Source organism: Acomys russatus, chromosome 15 (genome assembly GCF_903995435.1).
Source record: "Acomys russatus chromosome 15, mAcoRus1.1, whole genome shotgun sequence".
In the NCBI taxonomy this organism is placed as follows: domain Eukaryota; kingdom Metazoa; phylum Chordata; class Mammalia; order Rodentia; family Muridae; genus Acomys; species Acomys russatus.
Window position 1 is genome coordinate 37378466 of NC_067151.1, and position 13183 is coordinate 37391648.

The 13183-nt window shown below is 37.3% G+C and overlaps 1 pseudogene; it reads left to right on the forward strand.

The window, feature by feature from the left end:
* Positions 1 to 11684: 11684 nt before the first annotated feature.
* On the forward strand, positions 11685 to 12269 carry LOC127198911 (mitochondrial import inner membrane translocase subunit Tim23-like; annotated as a pseudogene).
* Positions 12270 to 13183: the final 914 nt, after the last annotated feature.

Consider the following 13183-nt stretch of genomic DNA (forward strand, 5'->3'; position numbering starts at 1 on the left):
ACAGTACTGTGATAGGCATATTATATACAAATGTTGACTATTGTAACACCATAATTATCTTACCAATAGATTTCTCTACAGCATAGTGGTCACCAGTTTGGACACAAATAAGACTACCAAGGCCAAGATCAGAACTTTCTGATTTCAAGCCCTGACATTGGAGAAGTCAGTATTTCATGACTTTGCCTATTTTAGAAACATTCTATATTTGGTAGAAATAAATCTGAATTTCCACTTTTTTTAAGTTATAGTAAAAATATGATCTTACCACAATCTGAACATATCTATGCATAGTCTTATGTCACTGTTCTTATTTATTAATTTTGTACTTTCTATAACTCATATATTGGTAAGATATTTTTTTGGTGAAGAATGTTTGAGGGAAAGAAGGGTAGGATGGAGAGAAAACTAAAATCTCTTCGTTTGTCAGGACCTTGCACATCTTATAATAGTTATTACTAAAACCTCTTCATCCTTTCCTCTCCTTTTAGCTGTCGTATATGTAAACTTTTATTTTTACTTGTTTTTATATAGAAATGCATGTGTAGGAACAGATTTTATTTTCTGTTCTCAGTATTGCCTCTCATCCCCAAAGCATAACCTAGGTCTTCACACACACCGTTCCAAGTGATTGCTGACATCCTGTGCGCTGTCCTACTGGGGTCTTTGAAGAAAATGTCAGGAATTGAGTCAGTAGTATCCTTAAAACAATAAAAATATTTATTAATATTCACTTCAACTTAACAATGTTATATTTTTAATATGGAAGACCCTCAACAGGCCGTTCTTTGAGTTGTGCTAGGGATTGAACTCAGGCCATTGTGAATGTTACACAGGTGCCTTGCCACTGCATGCCCTCAGCTCCAAGGCCTCCATGTTTAAATGTAACAGATGTGTGTGCATGGCATGCTAAGAGAAGACAATCATGCTACTATGAGGGCTAGGAACTGTTTTCTTTCACCTGTACTAATGAATTATACTGTGAGTCATGTTTGATAGTATGGGTTTTCGACTTGTACCCTATAGGATATTTAGGCTAAACTAATGTCTACCAAATGCCAAGTGGATGGGAACTTCCTGACACCATACTGCAGGAAGACAACTTGGTTAATAAAAGTGAAACAAAATTCAGGAAAACAGAAGACTGGGTATTTCTTCTGTCCTAGCCATTGTCAAGAAAATCTTCTAGACATATTCTAAACTAACTGTAATAACCTAATGGTGTGTGCCAAAGTGTCAGCAAAACATTTGAAATTGTTAAGAAGCCTACTGAAGTGAACTTTAATCCTCCATTATTAACAAAAGAGCTCTCATTCCAAGCACACACAATGTTTTGCAGAAGCCCTGCAGACAGCGTAATAATTGGCAAAAAATTTTTAAAGTGAGCACACAGAAACTATTTTTCATGACAAGCAAAAGTTTGGGAAATAGAGGAGTGGTTTTTTTTTTTTGTTGTTGTTGTTGTTGTTTAATTAAAACTTGAATAAATAATTATTTACCATGGATCCAACTCATCTTTCAAAAAGTATAAGTTTAGGCACATTTTAAAATAGATAGAGTATACTCCACAAAGTGGAAAAGATTTGTAACTTACGTTTCAGAATTCTGTATCAAGGGTAAAAGCTCAGTGTGTTAAGAGTACCATGTGCAGCTGGCAGCTTTGGCAGGCATGCTTTGATCAATGTGGACTTTAGGTAGGTTATACGTATACAATCATTTTACTCATCACAACCTGAGCATCTGATGCTTTGATTGACAAGATTACATTATTTTCCTCCTAATGCCTGGCATAAGTTTTTAATAAGCTCCAAAAGCTTTTTAAAAAACTTTTTATTGGTTCTTTGCTTCTCTGTCTTCTCTGTCTCTGTCTCTCTCTCTCTTTGTTTTTTGTTTTGTTTTTTGTTGTTGTTGTTTTTTTTTTTTTTTTGAGACAGGGTTTCTCTGTGTAGCCTTGGCTGTCCTGGACTCTCTTTGTAAACCAAGCTGGCATCGAACTCACAGGAATCCACCTGTCTCTGTCTCCCAAGTGCTGGGTTTAAAATGTGTGCCACCACGCCCAGCTTTATCAGTTCTTTGTGAATTTCCAATCATGTACCCCAATCCCAATCATCTCCCCATCCCTTCATACCTACTGTCTGTCCTCCAAACCTCTCCACAAAAAATGTAAGCAAACAAAAAAAAAACAACAAAGCAACAATAACAACGAAATGACAAAAACAAAACAAAGGAAATCTCACCGTGGAAGCTGAAGTGCGTCAGGGTGTGTCTCACAGTATATCCTTTTGCCCAAACATCTTTTCTTGCAAATATTCACTGCAGTGAATCATTGGTCTGGTTTGAAGGCTTTGGCTCTTGCTGTACCATCAATACTGGATCCCCACTGGGACTCTGTTTCCCTGTCTTGTAGAGATGATGCAGCTTTGGTTCTGGAGGATCAGCCTCTTTATATGCTCCAGGAGTTCACTGACAGGGTAGGTGTTGGGGAGGGCCAAGTCAATGCCCACGCTCTTTAGAAAAACTTACTTAAATCCCATGCTTCTGGCTCCTTATCACAAACATACAGGAAATAGCAAAAATTCTTAAATATTAATGTAATGCTTCCCTTTAAAATGTTCTAAAATTAAGCAGTGATTCAAAAAGCTAGTGCAAGGGTCATAGTGACTTTTAAGAAAACTAAATTTAAGATAACTGACCCAGAGTTTCAAAACTGGACCATCTTTCAGGATCAGTGGTGACTCTTTCCATTACAACACTCAATAGATGAAGCTAATGAACAGGCCATGTGTGGTGGATGCAACTCAGTTGAAGTCAAGTTGTCTAGTATGTGAAAAGTCCTGATTTGCTCCCCAGAAATGCCAAGGAGGACAAAGGCAAGGGAAGGATAGAAAAAGGAAAGAATAAAGAAAGGAAGGGAGAAAAGAAGAGGAAAAATGAAAAAGAGTGTGAAAAACGTCAGGATGTAGACATTGTGTAATAAGTCTTCCATAACACAAATATATAATGACACAAGATTTTTTACCAAGCAGTCTAGATTGCCTGGCCAGTGAATGCCAGTGATTTGGCTGGTCTCTGTCCCCACAGCTCCAGCATTAGGAAGACAAGCCTCTCCTATTTATAATTGTTTTCATGTAATTTTTATGTGGGGTGTGAGACTCAAAGCCATGTCTTTGTCCTTGCAAGGAAATCACTTTAAAGACTGAACTACCTTCTCAGATCCCTCAGCTATTATTTTATCATATCTGTTATCTTATATGCTAAAAATAAGAGCTAGTATTTCTCAGATCTATGATTCTGGTATAAGCCATACATAGTTATCAGTCAGAGAGAAGACATTCTCTCTGAAGTGCTCTATCAGTATGGATGAAAGGAACCAAGTTCAACCAATGCCATTAGTTGATTTCCAGATCAATTATTTCCACTGACATATGATAAGTTCACATGGAATTGAGTAATTTTCTAGGAAAGTATAATAATGTTTCTGTGAGCATTCAACTTTTCTTCTCTTGGGTTTGCTTTATGTCAAAGGAAGGTCGAGCCAACTCACCAGTCTCATGACCAGGTAAAACTATGATTTTGCCTAAGTATAGCCACTACCCTTCCTCACATCCTGTTAACTTCTGCCTATGGATGTTATTTTAGTAGAGTTCATGTCACTAATTTCTATATTTTTGCAATGAACCTTAGCTATTAACAGCACAGATTAACACTTGCTACTCTTGCAATAAACATAGTAACATTTGAAGTCTTCTTTAGTGCTTAAGACTAACATTACCTGAGCCAAATAGAGTTTGGATGTACCTTCTTAGACAGTACCTACCTCTTCTTATGGCAGATGTGAAATGGGTGTATGATATATTACACAGACATTTGTGCTTACCACTTAGAATACTGAACAAATTATATAATGAATCAGAGCAGGAAACATCTTACAGTCATGGCTCACCATAATCCTTTGTCAGGAAATCTGTACTCTTTTCTTTGGCTAAGCTTCTCCTGACCTGTTTTACACTTTAGGTTCCTATATGGTTCCTATCATATTTATATGAGCTTCTTTTTCCTTCATTTATGGAAAGACAGCACAGCACAATGGAAGATAGCCATTGACTTGAACTATACCATCATATCAATGCTTCTCTCTTGACCTAGATTTGAATTCTAGACTTCATCTTTATCTCAATTTGTTTCAGGTAGATGGTGACTGTTTTCCTCTTTTTTATGTGACCTTGCAGCACTACCTCTCCCATATTTCCTTAAAGCTATGGCAACCTGACTGATTGGTATTGGTGCTTAAGGGTTGTATGGGGTAGTATGATTAGCTCTTTAAGCTTTTAAAGGCCTTTACACTGGACAGTGAAGTTAGACCTGCACTTTGAGGCTGCTTGGAGGTCTGATTCCCTGGATTTTTCATGGGCCTCTTGGCCATTCACCCCTGCCTTATTCCTGATCCCCACATTTTAATGGTTAAAGTAAGGAAGTAATTTCTTTTGTTGTGACATTAGTGAACAAATCCAGGGTCAACACAATACCAATGAGATAAAGCTCCACCTATGAAAGAATTTGTGAAATAATAGATTAAATGTACTAAGATGTCATGTAGTGAAATGTAGATAAGGGTAAGTGTCTAGTATTTGTTGGGAAATACAGAAAAGGAGATGAGATTTTATTTAGAGTAATTTTATATTATTATCAAGCAGAATGCTTGGCCTGTGATTTGGTTTCGTATCCTTGTCAAGCACCCACCATAGCTAGTTTTATTTTCAAAATCACTATGCATTTCTGAAAAATGAGTTAAAAATAACAAAGCTACTAGGGCTTTCCTCAGCAGATTAAAGGAGACATCCTTACCCCAAAGGCCCACTGCAATATTTTTCTATGTTTTATTTGTTTACTAAAGTCTAGTCTAGGAGTTAAGAAGAGGGTATTGTGCATGCACATGATAACAAAGAGTGGTGAGATAATTAGGTCAAATTACTTTACCTAGAAATGTTCTATTTATGTGTTCTGATCTGGAAAGATAAAGCTATACGTCTCATGTTTGTTCTTATAAGGAAGGTGATTTGATTTTCACTTAATTAATGATCAAAATCTCTTTCTCTGTGTGATTTATCTAGACGGCATGCAATGAACACTGCCTGCTTTTAGCTATTGTACTCTATTTATATGGGAGTTCCTGTTAAAGAGTTATATCTAAAACATAAAATTTGTGGCAAATTTAGGTTTCAGTAGACTCCTTTTTAGCCTGTGTCTTTTGAACACCACCATCCTTCCAACATGGCTACCTCTAAGAAACTCTAATGGGATCTAAGGGCAGCTGAGAGTTTCACATAGCTACATTTAATGTAAAGGTTATGCATCTTAGTTACTTCTTTATTACTGTAATAAAATATAATGACCAAAGGATCTTATAAAATAAAGTGTTTAAGACAATGGTTCAGAGGACTAGGGTTGATGATGGAGAAGCAAAGGTCTGGTGACAGGATCATCTAGGAGCTCACATCTTGATCTAAAAGACACAGAGAGAGAGAGAGCCACACTGGCAATGGTGTTATCTTTTCAAAGTGCAAAGCCTGCCTCCAGTAATACACATCCTCCAGCGAGGTCACACCTCCTGTTCCTTCCAATACAATTCTACCAACTGGGACCAACTATTCAAACACATGAGCCTGTGTGGAGTATTTTCATTCAAGTCACTACATCCTTGCATTTTAATATATCCTTATATTGTAATTAATATGTCGTCTTATACTATAATATAACACCATATGTAAGGAGTACACTACAATGTAAAACACTTTTTAATATGTAGTGTCGTCAATGAAAATGTTTTATAGGTTCTGTATATTTCCATCAATTTTTTGACTGCCTGGTGAAGCCATCTAGAACTCCTATAGAGATAAAAATTTAGGGGAAATAGGAGGAGTAGGAGAAGGAGCAGCATCAGAAGAAGGAGCAGGAGGAGGAGGGGGAGAAGAAGAAGAAGAAGAAGAAGAGCAGGAGGAGGAGGAGGAGGAGGAGGAAGAAGTTTCTAGAGGCAATAGAGAGGTCTCAGGACACACTCGTGGAAGTCCCATATCCGGACTTACTTCCTGAACACATAAACTTTGGCTGCATCTCCTGTGAGAAGAAATGGAGCTGGAATCAGTGTTTTTGTATTTCTCAACATTTCCTAGTGATGAGGTTCACCTGTGATGCTTGTGTTTTCTAAAAGCATATGCTCTCAGACTCAGTTCAATTCTACTAAATCAGGATGTCAAGAGAAGTCCTGGAAGTGAACTGTGACAGGATCTCCAGGTGATTTTCATCCTCTCAAAGCTTGGGAATCAGTGACCTCAACATCTCTGCTATTCTCAGCCAGAATGTCTGTGATCCCCTTAATAAAGCCTTTATAATTATTGCTTTTGTAAAGACTGTAGAGATTGGCATAGAGAAGATGGAAAGCAGGAAAAATGTTAGTTATAAGATAAAAATTACATTGAGGAAGCTGAGCAGATGGCTCACTGAGTAAAAGCAGTTAATCCCCTTCTTTTAAAGTCACTTTTAAAATAGTACTTACAAAAAAAGTAAAAAGCTGAGAGCAGTAGCATGCGTTTTTAATCCTAGCACCCTTATGATGAGATGAATGGTGCAAATAGGACTGGCCAGAAGCTGGAAGTCTTGGGTTCACAGCATAGCAGCCGAAGCAGAAAGATGACCATGCTTCAAAACCCAAGTGGGAGGTAAAAATCAATTCCTGAAAGACGTCTTCTGATGAACACCTCCACACACAGATGTGCTGCACACACACACACACACACACACACACACACACACACACACACACACAAATACACACAAAATAATTTAAAATATAATTCAACTTAGTTCGTTTCTATGAAATATTAATATAATTTCATAACACCAAGTGTTTAGAAGTTAGCGCTTATATGCAAACATTTTCAGAATTAAAACAGTGTCATTTTCATCAAATCCTGTGGTATAGTTTGAATGTGACCATTCTCCAGGGGGCTGGTGATTTGAATGCTTAGTCAGGAGCTGGTGGCACTGGTCTGTAGGAATCCTGGAACCTTTAGGAGGTAGGGCCTGGTCAAAGGAAATAAACTAATGAGAGTAGATCCTCAGGGTTATGTTATCTACTTAAACTTTTTGTTCCCTTTCTTCCTGGTCCCTGTGTACCAACAGGTGGAGGCCTGGATCTGCCACACAATCTCACCACCATGATGTTTTTTACCTGTGTGCATGAGGCAGAATACTATAGGCAGTCCTCTGAAACAATGAGCATTAACAAACCTTCCCTGTTAGTGACATTGTTACAGCAATGCAATTATACTCTAACGAACCGGGCTGCAGCAGCAGCAGCTGCTACTACTACTACTATGAGAGCTATTACTGCCACTGCTCTGGTGAAACAAAAGACTGTGAAATATCACAACTGTGCACACAGGATACTGCAGCCTTCCCTGAAATAACGCTCTGCATGGATAGCTGCTCTACCCCTGTGCTTCAACTTGGGCTGCTGCCACCTGGTACTGAGCCTTGATTTGAAAGCTCTTTATCATCCTTAACAACTTCCTACCACCTCAACTTTTCCCAGTGTACAAATATCACATGTATGCTACTTTTAATGTCTATTACCAAATAAGTCAACTTTTTTTTTAAAATAAGACTCTAATCATCTTCAGTCTCTTCCTTCCCATGCCTGGATTATCATTTTGTCTTCTCTTTTTTATTATATTTGTCACACATTTGTTAGGACAGAAGATTCCACTGTTATTTTCTCATTTGCTTAGTTTTCATTCACTCACTCTTAATTTTTCTTAAGACAGGGACTCATGTAGCCTACGCTGGCCTCAGATTCACTATAAAGCTAAGGCTGACTTTGAGTTTCTGAGTCTCCTGCCTCCACAAAGTAAATGTGGGACTCACAGGAGGGGACCACCAAATCCCGGTTATGTGGTGCTGGGAATCAAATTCAGGGCTTAGTGCATTCCAGGCAGGCACTCTAGCAACCGAGCCGCATTCGTAGCCCTTTTCCACTCTGAACTGTTTGAAAGCTGTTGTGGTTGAAGCATAGGTGCAACATGTCACACAAATACACATCTGCAATAAATGATGAGCGTACTTTACTGCAATCTTAACTGCAACAAATATATTTTCAAACATTTCTCTCTAAAGGGATTGTAAAACACATATTCCCATGTTAGCGTGAATTCATAATTTCTTAAATACCTTCAGTAAAGTACTTTAAAATTTTTATCATGCCTTAAGTATAACAAAGTGTTATAACACTTGCTGGCAGTAAAAACCAGTCAGTTGGTTTATCTCAACACACATTTCTAAATGACTTCAGGATAAATTAATTTCAAGCGTAAGTCCAATGTGTCAAGGATTGTTTGGATAGCCTGGAAACAGTGTCATTGCTACCCATAAAAGTGTCAGCTGCCTTTTGAGAAATTAAGAATGATGCTTTGATACTTTTATGTCTGGAATCTTAGTCTTCATACCTATGGCTTCAGGGCTGCAATCCTTTTTCCTTTAGAGGTTTTTTTGTCTACCATGATGTTGATGCATCTCCTTTATATCTTAGGGAAATTCTGCCTTTTTTCCTTAAAAATCTTAACTTTTGCTCATCTTACATTTTACTTGTGAATTTAAAGAATTCAAACCAAGTTGATTAAGATAATGAGAGCAACAAAAGACTGCATATATGCATCAATCTTCAACTTCCCCCTTTTCCTCCAGATCTTACCACCTACTAATAAAAAGAAAATAACTTTTATTATTATCTGATACCATGAAAAAAACACCATAGGATGCTACTACCACATCTTCATAATGATCCTTTCATACCTATGGGATATGTTGACAATATAGTAAAATCTTGAACACATACATATTTTAAAGGATACTGAGGGGATTGTTATACAAAGCTACAGGGGGTGAAATATTTCTACAATTTCAGCCATTTATAGATGGCTTTACAATTAAAGCACCAATTCTGAAGAACAATGGTATTTTTTAAAAAGACTGGATATTTTTATAACTTTTATAGGTGTTAGATGATATATTTTTTTTTAAATTTCCATTTGTTTCATCACTGTTTATGGGGAGAAACTAATGGCATTCCTTATCATGCAAATTAATACTGATTTTTTAAAAAAATACAATTATGACATAGCAAAGTACTAAATCAAATTAGATGTACATAAAGACACCATAAGTGAAATTACTAGTATTATAAACATACTTTTAAAATTCCCTTTAAAATCATCTTTATGTTTTAAAAGTTTCTGTACAACTTTTAAAACTTTACAATTTTAAAGTTTTTTTATATGCATTTCTTTCTTTAAAATTCAGTCCTGAGTAAGCTTCTATTCCAGTACTGTTTTCCCAGTATGAAAATGTTAAGGTGATAAAATGTCCATAACGAATTGATAATGATAAGGCTTTCAGGATTCAACAGAACCATATAACTGCCCATCACCTTTAAGGTTAACATCTTAGTTTGACTTTGTTTTTATTTTAATAAGTGTCTTCCTTCACAAATAGCCTCTCAATCAGAGATGTAAGCTGTCTCATGCCAGAGTTAGATTGGCTTGACTGCCTAATTTAATAAAGTTTCATCTGGGGAAAGTACTCTCTGCTTTTATATTCTCCTCCAGATTCAATTTGGAATGACCCCGACACACTCTAAACTGCACAAGGACAAAGAGAAGCTCTCTTCTGTGCGACTGGGAAAGCAAATGGAAACTAAGCATAAGCAGAAGAAAAACTGTGGAGGAAGAGAAGGTATTCCCCAAACAGGACATGCTTACATCCATATAACTCAAAAACAAAGTTTGAATGTACTCATCCATCACTTTCTCAGGGAACCCCCTTTGACGCAGAATTATGTGCTAGGAAGGAGAATGAAGTCTTGACTTGCCCTTCACAGGATTTCCCACTGTGACATCATTAGAAGAACTGGAACCTAGAGGAAAGGATGTGTTGGGACTGTGAACCACAGCTGCAGTTCTGTTCCTGAGTTAAGTATGGTCCAGAGGGGCCTTATGGGGTCTCTGATTCAATTTCTCTTCTTGAGAAGTGAAGGAGTTGCCCCAAAGCTCTCTTATTCCCATAAAATAGTTGACTTCTTGAATGTTTTGCTCAGCTTTAAGAGGTGTAGAAATGCAGAAGGCTTCAACTGAGTATTGAAATGATAACAGTGACAAAAATTACAAGAATAAAATGTGACTAGTCTCTCTGATGCTAGCAGAGGTGGAAGACATGAAATGTATCGCCAGTATGGAGAAAGGACCATTGTTTATACAATGCCTGTACAAGAAAAGTATTAGACATAAACTTTAGGATGAGAAGTAATATTTGTTGTAGCAAAGATAAAAGTTGCCCTTTAGATAAGATGTTCACTTATTTATTTTCTCTGTTGGGAATTAGACTAACCTTTGCTTCTCAACGACTAGTTAATTATTTTATTTTAAGTTTTCAAAATATTTTTGCATTTCAAGTAAAATGTAGCAAAGAGTCAGTGTGTAACTTATGCTATCCAGACTTGATATTTCAATGAAAAGAAAAAAGTAGAGCCCACCCAAGCACTTGTGTTCCCCTTTTGTCTGTGAAGAGGCATGGGAGAACAGACTCGAACCAGTTACAAAGCCTGAAAGGTACTTGAAAAAAAATGATAATTTTGCTTTTATAGATGCATTCAGGTTCTTCTAGGTACAGTGAGTGAATAATATATATTTTATATTTTAAAATGAATAAATAATCGATATTTGAAATATCTAAGTTAAAAACATATGCAGATTACTGCATGGTAGGCGAATTCTGTGCTATATTTATCATGACCTACTTTAATAATTGACCTCTGCTTTGCTCTTTCTTTCTATTAGCATCTATTCCAGTGAACTATACACTCTAAAAAGCATTTTTTGCAAAATGATACAGCATAAACTGCAAAGAAAATATCTACTCAAGTTCTGTTTAATAAGTGTTAAATTTTATTACATTAGTAAAGACAAATATTGAAAATAGTAAAGATAATTATATATTAAAACAATAAATGTTATTTTTCTAGAACCATCTCAGACATTTTCACAGACAGACAGACAGACAGACAGACAGACACACATGCATGCGCGCGCGTGAATCCTGCCAGCTGACTTATTTCTGAGAATTGGCATCCCCCTAATAAAGTCTGATATTTCTGAAACAATCTAGAATATTCCCTAACAGCATAGACACTTTCAAATAATATTCACCTATGCCTTTGATTCTCATATAATGTTATAGTAACTTCTCTAATATAATATTGTTTTCTATATCCAAGAGATGTTTGTCAACAGTGTTAGGACAAAATCCAAATGACAGCTCTTAAGCAGTGGGTTTAAATGTCATCACTTGGGAGACAGAGACAGGCAGACCTCTGTGAAATTGAGGCCACCTGGTTCACAAAGACCATCCAGGACAGTCAGTACTATACAGAGAAACCTATCTTGAAAAAACCAAAACAACATAGCAAAACAAAACAAAAAGAAAGAAAAGAAATGACTGAAGCCAGTGGCCCCAGAAGGTCAGCATGTGAAGGTGGCAGTAGCAATGTGGGTCTTCCCCGCTGTTGCTGTGGGGACCAGGGCCAAGACCTCTGCCTGAGGTTGGGGTTGGAAGCAATTGCAGTTTGCTGAGACATCATGGAGGGTGGTGGAGGAAGTGACAACAAAACCATGGGCCGGTTAGCTGGAGGAGCTGATTTGGCCTGCATCCCAATAACTGTGGTATGAACCCCTGACTCATTATTTAAATGTGGATCCATGCTATCTTGTCTAGGATACTCTTGAGTTTATTTTGCCAAGTGGAGCCAATTAAACCCAGAGGCAGATTTGAAGTACCTTTCTTTACCATTGGAGGATGTTGCATGACAGGGGCTGCATTTGGGGCAATGAATGGTCTTCGTCTAGGATTGAAGCAAACCCAGAGCATGGCCTGGTCCAAAGCAAGAAATGTTCAGATTTTGAATATGGTGACTATGCAAGGAGCACTTTGGGTAATATTATAGGTTCTTTGGCTTTGCTCTATAGTGCATTTGGTGTTATCATTGAGAAAACACAGGGTGCAAAAGATGACCTCAGTAGAGCAGCAGCTGGAACCATGGAATGTTGTATAAACGTATAGGTGGTCTTCCAGGAATTGCACATGGTGGCCTGGCAGGACTAACATGCATCAGTCTCTATTCATTATATAATAATTGGGAGCACATGAAACACTCTCTGCTCTGAAGATTATTGCCACCCCAGGAATGGGGGACACTTCATAGTCCTCCAGATAAACTAATAAGTCAATTTGGAGTTGTTTCCTCTCTTGTACCTACAGTTACTTTGAACAACTGGAGACTGACGCTGTGACAAAGATCATGCATGCTTAGCCTGGATTGCACTGCTTTCCCCTAAGTGAGTGGAAGTCAAACCCTTTGGTGGCTCACTGAGTATATGTTTTCTTCTCTTTTGGAGATGATCTTGCACCTGTTTTCTTTCTTTTTTTATTAATACTTTTATTTTATTACACATTTATAAAACAAACTACATACAGCAGGGAGAACCATATGAGAATCATGAGAATAATAAGTTCTATACATGTTACATTCATATTGAATTGACCATCTGCATTCAGCCCACTTGAAGTGTCTTTCCTGTCTTGTTGGGTCTAAATTTCTGAATGAAATTCAGTATCTATCCTATCTCAACTCTAATTGCTTAACTTTTTTAAATTAATCTAAGATGATCTTGTCCCCTAATCAACTAAGATTGGTTGTAAAACTATACTATCTTGTCTTCAATGCCACTCAAAGACTTGAGTTGGAGTAAAACTTAAATTCCTGAATGAACCAGCAGGGTGGGTTAGCAGCTTCCAAAATGTACAAATTTACTTAAGACATTCCCCCCACCACGATGGACATTGACATCTTGCATTCTCCTAGTTCCAACCCCGGATGATTCTGTTGCTTTTACGCATCAGATTTGGACAGCTTCCTGGACAACATTGTAGAAAACTTCTGATCCAATTTGGACCACCATTCCAATCTCCTTCTAAGTCTGGAATCTCAACATTTAGAAACTGAAAAACCACAAATGTAGTCACTAGATGCTTAACCATTCTCTCCAATTTTGGGGGGCCCATTCCAAGATATTATTGG